Below are 19,927 nucleotides of genomic sequence, written 5' to 3'. Positions count from 1 at the left end.
TGTGATAGATAGGAGCAAAGACATGGTTTGTTTTGTTGGGTTTTTCTTTAACTTCAGTATAAATGGACAAACATTTTACATAAGTAGAGGAGACTAGCGGAGACTGTCATAATATCACTGTGATCATGTGAAAAGAAAAGTCACTTGGCAAGGCACCCTTGTAGCTGACAATAGAATTAAGATATTTGGCTTCAGAATGGGGGCTATTGCATTAAATTAAGAGGTGACAAATTCCAAATTGATAAAGAATTACTTTTTCACACAATGCAAAATTAGACTGTGGGACTCTTGATACAGGATGTTATTGAGGCTAAAACCTTAACAACATTAAAAAATGGATTAGATGTTTATATGGGTAACAAGAATACTCAGAATTACAATAGTTAATACTAACAAAAGAAGTGTTATAGGAAAGATAAAACCTCGTGTTTTAGAATTTAAACTATTCTCTATTAGGAATTAGGATGAGACCTTCATGGGGTTCAGACTATTCCAAATCTGTCTACTATGGAGTTTTTTGCTCCTTTATCTGAAACATCAAGAGTTGGCCACTGTCAGAGACAGGGCAGTGGATTAGATGGGCCACAGGTCTAGTCCAGTCTGGTAATTCCTAAGTGTTCATAAAATTAATGACAGTGTTTTGGTAATAGGACTACAGGAATTAAAACAAGAAAGAAGATTATACTAAGTGTCAACAAAGCAACTGAAAATATCATAATATTAAGTGTTCTAAGGGTTCTACAATGAATCAGATTCTGATACCCTGACTCCTGCTGACTAGAACCTTACTCCACAAGTAGTTCCATTGGTTTCAATAAGACTAACTATGATATAAAATGCTATTGAATGTGATGATAAAATCAAATTTTGATTCTTATGGATCAGTCCAAAATTAAATGTTTTCAAAGTAACAGAGTAAAGGTGTAAAGTAAGATTATTTAAAAATTCCACCATAATAATATCTAAATTGTATTTCCAAGTTTAAAGTGAACAAGTGAATAGATGTAAGTTCATATTTTCAATTAAGCCCCTGAAGTTTAGAAATTTCATTAATTATAAACAATTCCTTGTTTCACTATACAACACAAAACACCCACAGACCACAGGAAATCACTAGGCTAATTCATCTCAACCTTTCACCTCTCACACATTCTAACATTCTGCTTTCTTCCTTCTGTCCATCTGCTTTAATCATTAGCAAAATCCTTTTGCAACAGCTCTAGCAAGTAAAGTCAGCTGTCATCAGAGCATATTTAAACTCTGACTGTTAGTTTCCACTGAATCAGCTGTATGCCCACAGGTCTCATTAAGTACAGGGAAGGGCAGTAAGGCAGTTTTCGAAAAGCTCTAGGGGAAATAAACTTTTCTATATAAAAGGATGGTCCAAAGAGTACTTTGACCAATTTTTGTCTTTTTCCTGAATTTTCAGGTAGCTTTCAGACTGAAATGTAGAAGATATAGAAAATAGTGAACAAAAAATGTGCTAAACATAGATCTAAGGAAAATGAGTTTCTAATGTGGTAAGTATTCAAGTGCCAAAATATACTACCGAGCGGGGAATGAAGTACAATTCTTGTTAGTGTCTTTATCAAGTAAGAATGAATGAAGACTGCTGCAGAAGACCCAGACAGAGTCTGATTTATGCTTAGGAAATTAATCCACCATTCATAACATTCTTGGCTTCCCACAGAGAAAGATCTGAAGGAGAGTGAAGGAAATGACTAGAGAAGATGATGTTGGGTCAGGTGAATCTCATTGGTAAAGAGGTTTTGAAAAGTTGGAATGCCTTGTTTTGAAGAAGCAAGAGCAGACTTAATTAGTCAAACAAAATGAAGATCCCGTTCTACCTTCCCCATAAAGTTTACATGCTTGAACTACTTCAGAGGGAGGATGGTATATGTAGCTTAGAAATGCAACTGAAACAACTGAGCCAGGCCAAGAAGCAAATGATATGAGCTAACCAGACAATCTGAAGGGATATCAGGGCACTTAAGATTCCATTGTCTGAGCAGAAGGATTGGCTTTTGAATGGACTGTTAAATGTCTTAAAGCTCATAGCCATTGTACTATATATACTGCCTAGACTAATAAATCAATCATAATGTACAATGTTCTCTCAGAGGCTAAAATCTAGCACATTGACAGAATAAACACAAATCAAATACTGATGCGCTGATACTGTGCAGTCACTGTAAAATCTATCAACCAGATTCTAAGCTTGTGTTAATCAGCATAGCTCCATTGATTTTGGTGCTTCACCTAATTTATACTAGCTGAGATCTGGTCCTATATTCAGTTAGAATAGAGAAGTAATTAGGTCATATACTGAACTGCTGCAAAAGGGAGCAAAAGACTAAGCAATGATAACTCATGTTACTGCTATAGGGTTTTCAAGTTATCGCCTGATGGATTGAATAATATTTTTAATTGCCTGAATATTTTACTTATGAGTGCATGGTGAGGATACAAACCTACAGAGGAAATTATCTTGACTTTTAGAAAATAAGGTACACTCCTCTCAGGGCAGTAACCTGGTCAGCTTACCCTGACTATATGCCCTATCTAAGATAATAAAAAAGTAATACTATTTTAATATAGCTATATCGCTGACATTATGTCAGTCGTCGATGTATGCCACTAGACTGCTGACCACCTCCATAATAAAAAGACTACTATAGGTATGTCAGCACTGCAGTGTAAGTCTAGGGTTCGAATTCAGGCTCAAGCCTAATCTCCTTTCTGTATACACAGAAATTGTGCTACCCCAAGGTCCCAAGACTCCATGGCGGTGGAAGGTCTGAGCTTGACTCAAGAAGCCAGGGCCCAGGGTTCAAAACCTATTGCTTTGCTGTGTAGACAGAACCTCACTGGACTCGTTCTCTGGGAATCCATCAAAAGTATCCCATAGTCCCATGTACCGACTTACTTGGTCCTCTGGATAGTTAAGTTTGGTGAAGAGTAAAGCTTTCCCACACTACATGACAAACAAAGGGCTAAAAGAGCCACATTTTGGGAGGGAACCAGGAAGTTTGGGATATAGGGGATTGGACTGAGCCCCACCAAATGCAGCGTAGATGCCAGAGCCCTAGACTGAGACCTAAGGTTCAGCAATGCCTAACCTGGGGTTACAAAGGAGTGTAGATGCTCAAGCACTAGGTTAACAAACCCAGGGTCTGCTAACTCATGTTCTGCAAACCCTGGGCTTACACTGCAGTGTAGAAATACCCTCTGTGAATCGCGACTGACATAACCTACAGAACTTAATGCTACAATGAGACATATTTGATCTCTCAAGGTGCATGTGCATCTCTCCTCATATCATAATAACAGCTCTACCAACCTGTTCCAACTAATTCCACCACCATTCAGTACAGCCAGACCTTACACTGTGGATGCAGCTGGATTGCATGCAGATCACTACGTAGAACACAACACAAACAATGGCACACTGCCTTAGTCATTCTTCATGTTTACTTATGATAGCACCACTTATTGCACCATTCCCACTGGATATTGCCAGCTCCAGGGGGCAGAGTTAGGGTTGTGTTACAAGGATGTTGTGTATCTTAACTCTATATTTCTAGGTTTACAGAGATTTGAGCATAGCTGAACACATCATTCTGGAAAGGCATGAAGCACCACTGGGCAATCTTAACAAAGTTTTTGGACATGCCATTCTCCAAGACTAGTGACTCAATACCTTTAACGGGTTAAGTTCATGTACAAACAATGTACAGAATCATTTATTTGATAGTTCAATAGCCTGTTGGTAGATGTAGCTCAAAATTTTATACAGGGAAAACAGTGTCCAGGAAGAGCAAGCAAGCAGGCCCTGGGAGTTAAAATAACTACATCTTATAAAACTTCATAAGCTGGGTGCAATAAGAGAGTTTTGAAATTTCTATCTTATATCAAATTGCTCTAATAAAAGTCAAAGTTGTGCATAGAAATGTCTATGGCCCTTATGTAGGAAAAGTTTTTAACTCTAATGGGAGCCATGGCAGAGCAGCATGTTAGTAACTAGAGAACACAGAGAAAAGTAGTAATATGTTAATTACCTCTCCTGTATTTTCTTGATTGTCACCCTGGATGTGGCTCCAGTAAAACATATGTGTGCATGCTACAGCTGTTCCATGATGAGTAAAAGGCAGGAAGACTGGCAGTGTGTGAGAAGAAACAGATATTGTTCATCTATAAAAATTCAATATGTGTCCATCCAGAAATAGACATTACCTTTTTATGTTCTAAGTGACTGATTCAGATTCATCATTTCAAGAGAGAGACAAGAGGAAGGAAAGAGAGAACTGTCTGAAGCTGGACTGATCTGTGGGGGCAGGGCCGTCCTTAGCCATAGGCAGAATAGGCAGCCGCCTAGGGCACCACTAGGTCTGGGGGCACCGCTCTGCTGGGAGCCCGGACAGACGGGAAGCAATGGAGCATGTAAGAGCCGGGCCGCTGGGTCCTAGAGACCCGAATGCAGCACAGTCTGAGGGAGGGGATTGGCTGTTGTGGTCTCTGGGAAGGGGTGGGGAAAGGAACTCATCTGTAGGGTGACCAGATGTCCCGATTTTATAGGGACAGTCCCAATTTTTGAGTTTTTTTCTTCTATAGGCTCCTATTCTCCCCACCCCTGTCCTATTTTTCACACTTGCTGTCTGGTCACCCTAGGGGGGGTAGTTGGTACCTATATGAGACAAAGCCCCAAATATCAGGACTGGCCCTATAAAATTAGGATATCTGTATCTGGTCAACCTAGCTAGGGAGCGCGTCTCTCCCCTGGGCTGGCAGCGATCCATCTCATCCAGTGGGGAGCTGCACAGGGCAGGATGAGCTGCTGTGGTTCCATGGGTGCCCCGTCCCTGAGATCAGATGCTGTGCTAACTTCACCATGGTCTGTTGGGCTGGCGGTGGTGCCCATTGGCATGTGATTAGACCTGAGGGTTTGCTGCTGCTGTTGCCATTCTGCACCCAAAGAGGTGGATTTGAGGTCCTGCAGTTTTATTCCAACTATCTCCTCCTCTACTGCAGCTTTGGACCAGCAGGCGGGGGGGTGAGCCAAGCATGAAAGCAGTACCGTCTTTCCATATAGATTGTCATTAACAAATTTGTCACCAAAAATGCTTGTAACAATCCTGATTCAATTCAATTTTTTTTTAAATCAAATCTTAGCCAAAAACAGAACAATTAAGTGTGACAATTAATTGTTACACTTATTTGTGCGTTGTATGGAAGGAGTGGGCTAGTCTTCATCAGAGAACAAAAAAATGTTGACTGACTTTCCTATAGCCCGTACTGCCAAAAAGCCCTCCAACAACTTGTAATATGCTCATCTCACTACCTATGTATAAAGCAGGATCAGCAACCTACGCACATGTCCAAAGGCAGCACCGAGCTGATTTTTTGGCGTAGCATGCAGTGTGGCTGAGCGGTCAGCCCGCCACGCTCTTGGGGTTCGCCTGCTGCCCCGATGCCAACCTGGGGTCCTAGCACCGTCTCCCCACTCGCAGCCCACGCGTCCTGAGGACCCCAAGAACCCAGTTACTGCGCAGTCTCTGCCGTGCTGAGCAGGCTGGCGGCGATACCATCGCGACTCGAGGTTCCATTCATTCAGCTGGTAGGTGACTGAGCAGACTTAAATTCAACGAAATAGAAAAACAAGAGAACTAATGCAAATTGCAAGAACTAGAGCTATGTCCCCAACCTTTTTGGTCTGGGCGGGCGCCAGATGAAGGACTGTGGATGAGGAGCATCTCTTAATGGCCAGCCAAATTCAGTGCATTTCAGCCGGTTTGACGCCTCTGGATATCTTGCTGTTGGCAGCAAGTGCGCATGCCAGACGGTGTTTTCTGCCTGAAATGTCACCGAATTTTGGTGGCATTCAGCAGATGGCTCGTTCTCCGACCAGTACGCAGATCACTGAGAGGCCCCAGCGGGGGCCAGGCACTCAGTCACCGCTGGCGACCCCTACTGAGAGACCTCCTAGGCACGTGTATCATTTTGTTTAAATGACTTGGAGCTGTATAAAGAATTGAATACACTGTCATCAATAGTGCCAACATGCAAAATCAGTGATAGACATTGTACAGTTACTTCATATCAGCAACTTGTTGACTAATCCTAATGTTGTACTATTGCCACTATATTCTATGACAATTCTGTAACAGCAGCATTTCAGAGAACGGAGATTTCTCAAAACTAAAGCTCTATTAAAAAATATCTCTCCTACAAGAGTCAGGAAACACTGACTTCTTGCTATTCTGCAATCAACAAAGACATCACTTTCTTTGTCATACAATGACCATTATTACTGATTTGCAGCCAAACAGCCAGAAAATTGCTTTAATTAAAAACAAATCCTTGTTTCAAGACCTCTTCATATACATGTCCAAGAAAATGTGAACGAATTAAAAAAAATTATATTATTTGCATCATTCTTCAAATCAGAATTTTTTCTATAGTGCTACCTCTTTAGTGCTAGCCATCAGCTTTACAGTGTGCTTAATAATGCTTAAATGGTTAATAACATGCGATTGGCAAGTTTTCCAAGACTGTAAGCTATGTTTGTGGCTAAGAGGCAGATAGGCACAGCACCCAGCTTAATAATCCCGCCTAGGGCCACCATAATCCAAGACGCCGTGTGTGGGAGTTCTTGATACCATCGTCTGTTTGTTGGGAACCAGGGCGCAGTATCCAGCCTTCTGACTTTATGAGAGACACACGTGCCCCCTCCAACCCCCCACCAGCTCTGCTTTAAACCAAAACCCATCAGAAAAAGACTGAGAGAGCAAGAGCGGTGGGAAACACACCTAGACCCCTGCTGACAAGGGTGACAAGATTAAGACATCTCCATTAGCACGCAAAATGGAGTGCAGAGACAACTTCCCTAGCTTCATCTGCATGAGAGATGGGACAGGGAGACATCTCAATTTGCATACAGAATGGAGAACAGAGAACCGCACTGAACTCTGGGACCAGAAAAAGCAGGGAAGCACTGCATCAAAGGAATCTCTGCTCCAGATGTTAATGAACCTATGCCTCCACACACCCAGCTCAGCAATTATCAGACCAATTCTAGTAATGAATCCTTGATTTATGCCCAAAATACTGAAGCAGCCTAGTTGCATTGTGAGCTCCCTGGAAGAAAACACCATCCATAGCCAAGAGTGATCAGCTCCTATTGTCTAGCCTAAAGAAAACCCTTGAGTCCTCAGCTTACCTATAAACAAATCTAATGTTCTCCCTTAACTCATTGTATTTTCTGTACAAAAATCCCTACTCGTCCTCCAGTCAGTGTTCTGATGCTTAGATCCAAACTATGCATCAGTTCCACTGGGACTCCATATTCTCCTGAATGATTGTGCTGGGGACTCTGCCTGTCTCCTGCCCTCAGGATCCTGAGCTACCACCATCACCTGGTAACCCCGACCAGTTCAAGCTTCAGGGAGCAATGAGATGTCCTTCTCTCTATCTCTCTGTTTTCCTTTCTACCTTAGGTATTAATAATGTATGTTATGTTGGTTTAGGCTCTCCTTGTGTAGTTATCACTATTATTCAATAAATAACTTTTATGATTAAGTTGGTTGCTTCTCTCTCTCTTGCTGAACTTTACTCTTTTGTGTTTTTAGCTTCCCCCATTCACTCTATAGCAATGCTTCTTTTACCTAAGCTAAAGATCCCTACAGCACCCAAAATACTGTGGGGTTTGCTCATCACGTAGGTGACTGCCAGTATAATTGTAGTGTGAGAGTGGGGATAGGGACATGCTAAATCTGGGATGTGTAAGGGTAACAGCTTGAAAGTTCTGCTTGACCCAGTCCATGGAACCCAGGGGCATATAAGGAGAGGCAGCTTGAAAGTGTTGCTTCATCCAGCCCAGTGAATCCAGAGACATATAAGGGATCAGCTTGACAGTGCTGATTGACCCAGTCCACTTAGACTTGCTGTGTTAATGTATGTGGGGATGGGAGTCATCCGGTTCTAGGGCTGGAGAAACCCAGCCCTAGGGAACCTAGGTCCTGCAGGATAGCTCCACTGGGAGGGGACTTGCAGAAGGGAGAAGTAGAACTCCATATGAAAACACATGTGACACAAAGAGTACATTGATAGAATTACAGAACCTCCACCCCCTCCCCAAGAGTAACCCTAATAAATGAGCATACCCCAAAGTAACAGGCAAATCTGGTAACAGGCTCTTCTAGTAACAATAGTGGGATTGTTTCCAAAGTTATCAAAAGCAGCTCAGGTAATATGCCAGGGCAAAGTAGATGTCCACAGATTTTTCCCTGGTCTTCATTTGGAACTCTTGTCCATGCTCTGAAATCTGTGACATCAGTGCTGAGGAATACAAGAAGGGCTTAAATGTCCAGGCCCTTATTTGAAGACAATGGACATGGTATCCTTTTCTGTGATCTGTGACTTACTGCCCAATGAAAGAAGTAACAGTGCCAAAATAAATCTGTGCAATATTCCAGTCCTATGTATTTTGCAGTTTGTCCAGAACCATCTTTGTCTCCCAGGTGAGCTGAGATTTTATTCTGTTCCTGTTTTTCCCAAAGTCATTCACTTTTGCACTCATTGTCCTTATTAAACCATTTTGGGCCTAGGAGGGTTTCTTTTCTTCTGTCTTTATTGCTTAGATGTTTATTAGAAGGTGTAAACACACAACGGTAAATGTTTTAATCCTTTTCCATCTTCCATCTCCTCTGGGTGATTGTCTTACTGAAAGGTGCTAACTTTGAAACCAATTCATTTTCAGACACTTAGGCCTGGTCTACACTAAGATTTTAGGTCGAATTTAGCAGCATTGCCTCGATTTAACCCTGGACCCATCTACACGACAAAGCCCTTTTTTTTTACTTAAAGGGTTCTTTAAATTGATTTCTTTACTACACCTCCAACCAGGGGATTAGTGCTGAAATCGGCTTTGCCAGGTCGAATTTGGGGTAGTGTGGACGCAATTTGACAGTATTGGCCTCCGGGAGCTATCCCAGAGTGCTCCATTGTGACCACTCTGGACAGCTTCTCTCAACTCAGATGCACTGTCCAGGTATACAGGAAAAGCCCCGTGAACTTTTGAATTTCATTTCCTGTTTGGCCAGTGTGGCGAGCTGATCAGCCCAGGTGACCATGCAGAGCTCATCAGCAGGGGTGACCATGGAGTCCCAGAATCGCAAAAGAGCTCCAGCGTGGACCAAACGGGAGGTACAGGATATGATTGCTGTATGGGGAGATGAATCCGTGCTAGCTGAACTCTGCTCCAGTAAATGAAGTGCCAAAACATTTGAAAAAGTATCCAAGGGCATGAAGGACAGAGGCTATAACAGGGACTCATGGCAGTGCCACGTGAAAATTAATGAGCTCAGGCAAGCCTACCAAAAAAACAGAGAGGCAAATGGCTGCTCCGGGTCACAGCCCCAAACATGCCACTTCCATTATGAGCTACAAGCCATTTTAGAGGGTGCAGCCTCCAGTACCCCAACCCTGTGCTTTGACTCCGTCAATGAAGTAGGACGCAACACGGAAGTGGGTTTTGGGGATGAGGAAGATGAGGAGGAGGAGGTTGAAAATAGTTCACAGCAAGGAAGCAGAGAAACCGGTTTCCCCAACAGCCAGGATCTGTTTCTCACCCTGGACCTGGAGCCAGTAACCCCCAAACTCACCCAAGGCGGGCTCCCAGACAGAGAAGAGACCTCTGGTGAGCGTACCTTTGGTACCTTTGTAAAATATTGTAGACATGGTTAAAAAGCAAGCGTGTTTAATGATTAATTTGCCCTGGCATTCACGGCCAGTACAGCTACTGGAAAAGTCTGTTAATCGTGTATGGGGATGGAGCAGAAATCCTCCAGGGACATCTCCATAAAGCTCTCCTGGATGTACTCCAAAGCCTTTGCAAAAGGTTGGGGAGGGCAGCCTTATTCCGTCCTCCATAATAGGACACTTTACCACGCCAGGCTGGTAGCACGTAGTCTGGAATCATTGCATTCAAACAACATCCATTCCTTATCTCTCTGTGTTATCCTCAGAAGAGTGATATCATTCATGGTCACCTGGTTGAAATAGGGTGATTTTATTAAGGGGACATTCAGAGGTGCCCCTTCCTGCTGGTCTGTTTGCCTGTGGCTGAACAGAAATGTTCCCTGCTGTTAACCATGCAGTGGGGGGAGGGGTGAAGCGATCATCCCAGAGAATTGGGGGTGTGGGGGGTGGATTAGTTGAGTTTAGCTGTAATCTAACCCGCAAACCTCAACCCCTCCTTTTAAATTGCCAGCCCATTTTAAATGGCCAACCCGATGGCCGCTTGGTATGGGAAATGAGGACGCTGCTGTTTGAAACCATTCTCACTTGTCAGGAAGGTTAAAGAAGCCAAAAGACTGTGGCTTACCATGGCTGTCTGCAAGCCGAATTCTGTTGCCCGGCCCTGCGTGAGTGATCTCTCACACCAAATTGGCAGGCCTTCCCACAATAAGAGGCAAAATGCGACCTTGTAATGAAAGCACATGTGCTACGTAAAGTTAACAGCAAGGTTTACCATGAAAGTGTGTACCCATTGTTCTATAAAATGTGTCTTTTTAACTACCATTCTTCCTTATTTTTTCCTCCACCAGCTGCATATGTTTCTCCTTCGCAGAGGCTAGCTAAGATTAGAAGGCAAAAAAAATGCACTCGGGATTAAATGTTCTCTGAGCTCCTGCTGTCCTCCCACACTGACAGTGCACAGCAAAATGCGTGGAGGCAGACAATGTCAGAGTGCAGGAAAGCACAATATGAACGCGAGGAGAGGTGGCGGGCTGAAGAAAGTAAGTGGCGGGCTGAAGATGATAGGTGGCGCCAGCTTGCTTACAAAAGGTAGGAGTCAATGCTCAGGCTGCTGCAGCATTAAAGTCATAGGCTCCAGCATACGGTTGAGCTGCAGGAAAGGAAGCAGGATTATAGACCGCCGCTACAGCCCCTGTGTAACCAACCGCCCTCCTCCTCAAGTTCCATAGCCTCCTCACCCAGACACCCAAGAATGCAATGGGGGGGCCTTCAGCCACACAGCCACTCCACCCCAGAGGATTGCCCAAGCAATAGAAGGCTGGCCTTCAGTAAGTTTTAAAATTTTAAAGTGCAGTGCGGCCTTTTCATTCCCGCTTTCCCCACCTCACCCGATGCTTCCCTCCTCCCCTACCCCTCCTGGGCTACCTTGGCAGTTATCCCTCTATTGTGTGATGAATTAATGAAGAATGCATGAATGTGAAGCAACAATGACTTTATTGCCTCTGCAAGCGGTGATCGAAGGGAGAGGGGAAGGTAGCTAGCTTACAGGGAAGTTTTTTGAACCAAGAGGGGGCTGGGGTTTCATCAAGGAGAAACAAACAGAACTTTCATACCATAGCCTGGCCAGTCATGAAACTGGTTTTCAAAGCTTCTCTGATGTGCACTGTGCCCTCCTATACTCTTCTAACCCCCATGTGTCCGGCTGACCTTAATCAGCGGCCAGGCAATTTGCCTCAATCTCCCACCCCACCATAAACATCTCCCCCTTACTTTTACAGATATTGTGGAGCGCGACACAGCAAGCAGTAATAACAATGGGAATATTGGTTTCACTGAGCTTCTATCTGAGTCAGTAAACTGCACCAGTGCACTTTTAAACATCCAAATGCACATTCTACCATCATTCTGCACTTGCTCAGCCTATAGATGAACAGCTCCTGACTACTGTCCAGGCTGCCTGTGTATGGCTTCATGAGCCATGGCATTAAGGGGTAGGCTGGGTCCCCAAGGATAACTATAGTCATGTCAACATCCCTAGCGGTTATTTTCTGGTCTGGGAAGAAAGTCCCTTCCTGCAGCTTTTGAAATAGACCAGAGTTCCTGAAGATGCGAGCATCATGTACCTTTCCCAGCCATCCCATGCTGATGTTGGTGAAATGCCCTTGTGATCCACCAGGGCTTGCAGCATCACTGAAAAGTACCCCTTTCAGTTTATGTTCTTTCTGGCTTTGCATCAAAGAGAAATTCAAACAACTGTCACCCAGAATGGCCCCCTCAAGGATTGAACTCAAAACCCTGGGTTTAGCAGGCCATTAATTTCATGGAGAGAGGGAGGAGAAATGAATACAAAACAAATCGGTCAATTTCTTGTTTTGATCCACTCCATCTATCTTTTACATTTTAGGCTGGCAGCACACAGTGCAGTATGACTGCTAGCCATTGTCATCTCTTGGCTGCTCGCCAGAAGACGATGCAGTATGACTGCTAGTCATCGTCATTTCCTGAGTGCTCGGCGGAAGATGGGAATGACCTCACTGAATCACTCTTATGTCTGCCCAGGTGACCCTGACCGACCTCACCAAGGTTGGCTAAAAGAGCACCCAGAAATATGACGACAATGGTTACCAGTCATAATGCCCCATCTGCTGCCAAATGGCAATGAGCTGCTGCTGTGTAGCAATGCAGTCCCGTGTCTGCCAGCACCAAGGAGACATATGGTGATGGTGAGCTGAGCGGGCTCCATGCTTGCTGTGGTATGGCGCCTGCTCAGGTAACCCAGGAAAAAAGGAGCAAAACGATTGTCTGCCGTTGCTTTCACTGAGGGAGGGAGGGAGACAGGGACGGAGAGGGTGGCCTAACAACATGTACCCAGAACCACCCATGACACTGTTTTTGCCCCATCAGGCATTGAGATCTCAACCCAGAATTCCAATGAGCAGCGGAGACTGCGGGAACTATGGGATAGCTACCCACAACTACCCACAGTGCAACGCTCCAGAAGTTGATGCTAGCCTCTGTACTGTGGACGCAGTCCGCCGAGTTAATGCACTCAGAGCATTTTGTGTGGGGACACACACAATCGACTGTATAAAAATGATTTCTAAAAAACCAACTTCTATAAATTTGACCTAATTTTGTAGTGTAGACATACCCTTAGGATATGTCTGCAGAGCAGCTGGGAGGGATAATTCCCCAATTTGGTAGACATACACCTGCTAGCTCTGCTCAGGCTTGCATGTAAAAATAGCATTGTGGCTGAAGCAGCACAGGTGGTGGCTCGGGCTAGCCACCTGAGTGTAACCCTATCCAAGATCCATACTAAAGCAGCTAGCCTGAGCCACTGCCTGAGCTACTGTGGCCACACAGCTATTTTTAGCACACTAGCTCAAGCAGTGCGTGTACATCTGCCAGAGCTGGGAATTACACATCTCAGCTGCTGTCTAGACTTAGCCTTAAATCCATTATTTACAGGTATCAGTTCATTTCTTACAGGCCTAAATTTGATTCAGGAATGAAATGGTACTCTATTCTTTATGGTCTTCATCACCACAGGAACTGAACGCAACTAAGGTACTCATATGAACTCTTCACATCATACCTAGTATAGAGTCTTTCCCAGTGGATAGGAAACATAGAGGAGAGGCCAAAACCATCTAATTTGCACTTTTATTTTTGTGGGATAATGCCTTTAGTGATTAGAGACAGCATGAATGTAAATTTGAGATATAAACCTGGTCAGTTTAACAGAGTAACTTAAACAAAGTGCCAAAAAGAGGATCACTCAACTTTTCTGATATCCCGTCTTCCTATCTCACCATAAATGGATATTAACATCCATAAATGGACATTCTCATATTCCTTTGATAAATATTTCTTAAAATAGGCAGAACCACCTGGACTTTTTTCTTTAAGGATTAGGGAGAGGCCTTTTGCGAATTCCCATTAATTGTACACCACCAAGGCTAGACGATAACCAAATGGCAAAATCTCTCTGTCAACACAGTTCTATTACAATGACACTCAAAAAGTGTTGATCTTTACTAGAGAATAAAATGTAATATGAGGAAAAAATATCTAAATGGTGATCCATTTCCTACATAATTCTCCCATATGTTTCTTTGCAATGTCATATGTGTTTTGGGAGGCAGCCAATGTTAGAAATATTATAACCTTTCTAAAGCAAAGTTCAGTTAGGCTTTGCTAGAATACAGTTGTGACAGCCACCTTTCACCCACTCAAATCTATGTCATTAGGAGAGTAGGGCTCAGTCTACACCACCAACTTAGGTTGGTATAAATATATCACTCGGAGTGTTGAAAATCCACACCTCGAGCAACATAGTTATACCAACCTAACCCCTGAAGTAGACAGCGCTTTGTCACCAGGAGGGGTTCTCCTGTTGCCATAGCTACTGTCATGGTATAATTCTCCACTCTGAACCTTAGCGTCCAAAAGATGGGGTACCAGCATGAATTCCTCTAAGCTCAATTACCAGCTTAGTACTTGCAGCACTGCCACCAATCAGGAATTCCAGTGCCTGGTACACTCTGGTCCCCCCAAAACCTTGCCCAGGGAACCTCAAGACCCAGATCCTCTGGATCTTAACACAAGGAAAGTAAACCGTATCCCTCACTGTTGCCTCTCCCAGACCCCCTCCCTGGGTTACCCTGGAAGATCACTGTGATTCAAACTCCTTGAATCTAAAAACAGAGAGGAAAATTCACCTTCCAACCTAGAGGAAATCCCTCTCCTCCTCGTTTCTTTCTGGTGACCCCTCCAGACTCTCCCTACGAGACATATCCCTGACACAGATGAGAAAGTTAACCTTTCTTGCTCCTCCTCTTCCCTCCCTTCTCCCTCCCAATTCCCTCGGTGGCATCCGCGGACCATCCCCTCGCGTCTCCTCCACCATACAACAACAGAATCAGACTTCTTAACATCACGGAAAACTTCCTTATTAAAGAGAGCTAAAAACAGTAAAAATTATCTTTGTAATTGATTGGATTACGCTGTACTAGGCGTCTTTTCAGCATATAGCACTCGTGAATTACTGCCTCCCCAGGTCCTAGTAGTACAGATGTACCAAGTTTGAACTCCTTCCAGCTAAGTATACAATTGAACTTCTTCCAGCCAAACGCACATTTGCAAATAAAGATAACAAACATAAGCCTAACTCGCCTTATCTACCTAGTACTCACTGTTCTGAACTTATAAGAGCCTGTATCAGAGAGATTGGAGAGACACCTGGTTGCAAGTCTGGTCACTCTCAGAACCCAGAGAGAACAACAACCAAATTCTAACAGCACACACAGAAACTTCCCTCCCTCAAGATTCAAAAGTATCCTGTCCCCTGATTGGTCCTCTGGGACCAGGCTTACTGAACTTGTTAACCCTTTACAGTCAAAAGAGATGTAAAGTACTTCTGTTCTATTAACTCCTACTATCTGTTTATGACAGCTACCACCTCTCAGGGACGTAGAGTATCTATACTGACAGGTCTCCCATCAGTGTAGGCAGTATCTTCACTAAGTACTATGGTGGCGCAGTTGCTGAACTGTGCCAGTGCAGAACTGTAAGTACAGAAAAGCCCTAACACATATTTTGCCCCAGGCCACACTCTCCTGGCCTCACCCCAGCAACGGAAGCATGTTGGGGGCAGGAGGGGTTGTGACCACAGCCTGCTATGCTCTGATGATCCCTTGGGCTGCCCTAAATTACAACAGCGGCCAAATTAGTCCCCAGCATCCCTAGAGATTAGGGGGAGTGTAAAGAGGCTGGAAAATCACTAGTATCCCCCAGCTTGGTGCACTAGATACTGTCTCATTGCACCTGAGGATCTAGTCCCAGTTTTGTAGATTGTCACTTGTTTTTTAAACCCTTTATAATTTCAAAAGTCCCTGCTTGGTCACCTCAAATACTCTGCTTTGCCAGTGAGAACAAGTCTAACTCCTTTAACCCTTCTTTATCATGTGTATTCTTGAGACCAAGCATGCTGTGAATTGCTGTATGCTGCATTGTTACAAAAGGACAATTATATATCTTTCCTGTGATATGGTGACCAATACTATATAAACAAGTATTTCCAATAGGTACAAGCATGTGAATAACAGCAGGCCAGACCATCCCAATGTGCAAATAAAAAAATCCACCGAACGCTCTAACGACATGTTCCTTATGTTGCAGTGTGGAAGAGAGCAAAGTGAGGCAGAAAAGCCTCACTGTAGTATCTGAGCATTTTCCAGAAGTTCATTAAGTGATGAGGTCACATCTTCCACATGTGGTTTGTTCTCTCATCCTCTTCACCAGGAAAGAAGTGTGTGTACAGTGAAGTGCTTTGTTTTGGTAAGGTTTTTTATTTTTGTTGGGTTTTTTTTTTATGTACATACTGCTGTGTGTTCATGTTGGAGAAGGTAAGGTCAAAGAAGTGCACCTTGCACTTGGAGCAGAAGGTGGTGAGGTTTATGATGGTCATAGTTCCACTGGGAGTTTGTTTCACATTCTGGGACCTGCCCCCAAGAAAGCTTTGTCACCACACAGAGGAGCTTTGTTCCTCTGCCATAATAAGGGTAGAGTTGTCGACCTATGGTCTTCATCCTAGAGCGTGAGGTCTTCTTTTAGATAGCCTGGGCCCAGGCCATTGAGGGCATTGAAGACCAAAGACACTGAATTTGACTCAATATTCTATGAGAAGCCAGTGTAAGGATCGGAGGACAGGTCTGATGTGCTCACCGCAGCCTATGCTCATGATGAGACATGCTGTAGCAGTCTGTACTAGCTGGAATTTCCTAAGGGCTGATGGCTTCAGCCAAAGTATATTGCATTGCTTTAGTTCAGATGGAAGGTGATAAAGACATGAATAATGGGGGACAGCTCATCCCATTCTATTGGATGATGGAGTCTTTTAGTCAACTGGAGATGGTAAAAAACATTGCTCACAGATGCTGTCATGTTAGAGATTAGTGTCAGCAAGGAATTCAGAAACATTTTGGACTAAATTGTGCACCTTCAACCAAAGAAGACATCTCTGTGACTGTAAAATTTTCAAAATACTTTTTTCTGCCCATCAGCATCGCCTCTGCCTTGCTCAAGTTCTGCTTCAACCAGCTTTTCCTCATCCCTGAGATGATCTTGTCCAAGCTATGGGTCAACTTGACAGCAGTATGCTCATATGTGGTGACCCTAATAGTGCATGCAATTAGAGCTTTGTGTGGGCTGGCATAGACATAGAGACCACCTTTCTGTGTTGTATTCCCTTCTGTTCCACACAAATTTATACTAGAAAACCGTGTTAAATTGCTGGTTCAACCAAACAATTACTGTTTTTGATGCCTGCAACCCATCTCAAGCAGGGGAGACTGTGAAGGCACAAAGGGAGAGGAAGTGTCAGTTTGCTGTTAGGAGGAGGGGTACAGTGATTATTTTGGAAGGGATGGCCCTTATCCAGGAAATTATAGGGTCCAGGTCAGTTTGGACAGATTTCTTTACAGACCCCCCAGAATCTTCTAAGTTCCACCATCCATGACCCTTTCCCTTTCTACACAGCCATAACTCCCTACAGACCCTTCACCCTAAGATTTTGGGACACACATTTTACCCTATAGAAGGGATGCATATGACCATAAGATAGGCAGAAAAGTGTTCGTATGAGAGGAAATTAGGCAACATCATACCCTCAATTAGGCACCCCATTACTTGTGGGCATGGCAAAGTTAAAGTGCCTAATTCCCTATAAAGTGCCAAGTGTGCAGCAGAGCCTAGACAGACAAACACTAGGATATGTAGAGGGACCAACAAGGGCCACGTCCATGGGCCATGTTCCCCCAGCAGAGCAGTAGGGCAATCCCCTTTCATCTGCAATCAGACAGAAGGACCAGTGAATTACTTGGCCACAGGTCACCTTGATATCCTGGGAAACAGAGCTTGGGCCAAAGTGCCAGAATCTGCATTTCACATCCTTCTCTGGCTCCCCATTCTCCATTGCATCACATTTAAACTTCTGAGGTAACATTTTCAAAAGTGACTTGGACACTGTTTCATTGAAAGTCAGTTGGGTTTAGGCACTTTTCAAAATATATTCTGAGTCAAAATGTTATTTAGTAAGACCTTATGTATAACTTACACATAGGCTTTAACAACAGATATTTCCTATTCCTCTGGTTTCTACTCTTCCAGTTTATGAGGAGTTAACATTTCCAGTTCATGGCCCTGTGTGAATTAGGAGTAGATGACTTATTAAAATTTCCTTCTATCCCAAATTAATTTATGAGTTTTCAACCATAATGACTTAGGTGATGACATTTGACTTAGTGAAAAGAAAACCCAGAAAAGTGGAGGGTGGGGTTAAGAAACTTCTAGAACTCTTCAAAATGTTCCAGAGGTTTGGTGACTTTTTAGAGCATCATTTAGAAAAACTGCTTTTCTTCCACTAAGCCCCACAAAAAGAAAAAGAAATATCTGTCACAGAAGGATCAAAAGGATAAGAAATATTATCTGTGGTTAAGGCACTGGCCTGGAGATCTGTTTCCACTCTCACGTCTTTCACAGACCTCCTGTGTGACCTAGGGCAAGTCATTTCCAAGGTTTCAGTTCCCCCTCAGTAAAATTGGAATAATGATACTTTCTATCTCCCACCCTTTGCTGCCTTATCTATTTAAACTGCTACCTCTTCAGAGCTTGGTCTGTCTCTTACTATGTTTCCGTACAGGACCGAGCACAACAAGATCCTGTTCTCAGTTGGCACTGTTAGGAACTATTGAACTTCAAACAAATAATTTTTTAAAAGTGTCTACAAGCCTTTGAATTCTTTAATTCATTAAGTCCTAAAAGAATTTTAATTACTGCACTTGTTCCATGTACTTCTATCACTAATCAAAATGATGTAACTGATAATGCTTAGCAAGAAAATCTGTCTTTAGAATAACAAGAGGAGTAAATTAATGGATGACATTATGACAGTCAGCTGCATTGTACTGACTTTAGTGAGCTATGATCCTGACCCCTGTACTTCAGAAGCTTAACTGAAGACCACAAATCAGATCCACAGATGGTGTGAAATGAAGTAGTTCAGTTAACTACAGTTGAGCTACAACAATTTACCTTGAGGACCTGGCCCAACATAAGATGATGTGGATCTCTATTGTTTACACTTGCAAGTGGTTTCTAAGAAGCAGAAAAGTACATGCTTTGTACAATGACTAATCATCTTATTTACATTCATATCATACTGCCACTTGGTGAAATGGTCATCTAGCTGCCAAAGAGTCCTCTGGGAGAGTACTTTTAGAAGTGAAAATAGGAAATGAGTGAAAAAGACATTAATAAACCTTTTAAATGACTTACAATGTTTTACCCTGGAAACAGGAACTATAATTATATGAAAGGAGATTGCAGAACATATGAAAAGAATGTGTTTGCACATCTAGCTTGAGAAAATGGCACCTTCCTCTTGATTTCTGGCATTTATTGTCTACGTACACTGCCAAACATAAAACAGGATCTTGCGCTTTCACATAGTATTTAACCTGCTTTATCAGTTCTGCCATCCTTCCCTCCATCTAGTGAATTTCCTTTGAAAATATACTTGCCAACCTGATATCTCATCAGTTTACTTGAATTCATGCACAAATCATGGACAAATTTATGCACACTCACTCTTCCCACTGGCTCAGCCTCTGCCCCTCATTCCCTTGTCATTTAACCTTTGTTTAAAATGTTTTTCAGTTTCTGCTTGTGCTGTAGGTTTTGCTTATTAATTGACCCTAGCAGGTCTGGCATGCATGCTATATGTGCTAATGCATTTGGTACTGGTGTATTTCAGTGTCTTGTGGCAAAGGTAAAATCATATTAAGGGGAACTGGAAAGATTATATTTTAAAAGGGAAAGAACAAAAGAAAGCAATTCAGGAGCTCAGAGTAGTAACAAAATACAAGTATGAAGCCTGTGTCTATAAATGTTTGGACTAATTGGAAAGTCATGGGACTTACGCTTCTAAGTCACCTAAGTGTATTTGGAAATGTTACCCTAGATGTAACAATAGCTGTTGCACTATAGTTGTACCATGGGAAGTGTGAGATGTAAGACTCACTTTAGTGGAATGTGAGGAACAAGGACAGCGATAAGTCAGGATTCTGAATTGTCATCCTGCAGATTTTTTTGAGAGTATGTGATAACA

Source organism: Chelonoidis abingdonii, chromosome 3 (assembly GCF_003597395.2).
Source record: "Chelonoidis abingdonii isolate Lonesome George chromosome 3, CheloAbing_2.0, whole genome shotgun sequence".
Classification (NCBI taxonomy): domain Eukaryota; kingdom Metazoa; phylum Chordata; order Testudines; family Testudinidae; genus Chelonoidis; species Chelonoidis abingdonii.
Note: the sequence above shows the minus strand (reverse complement) of the source record.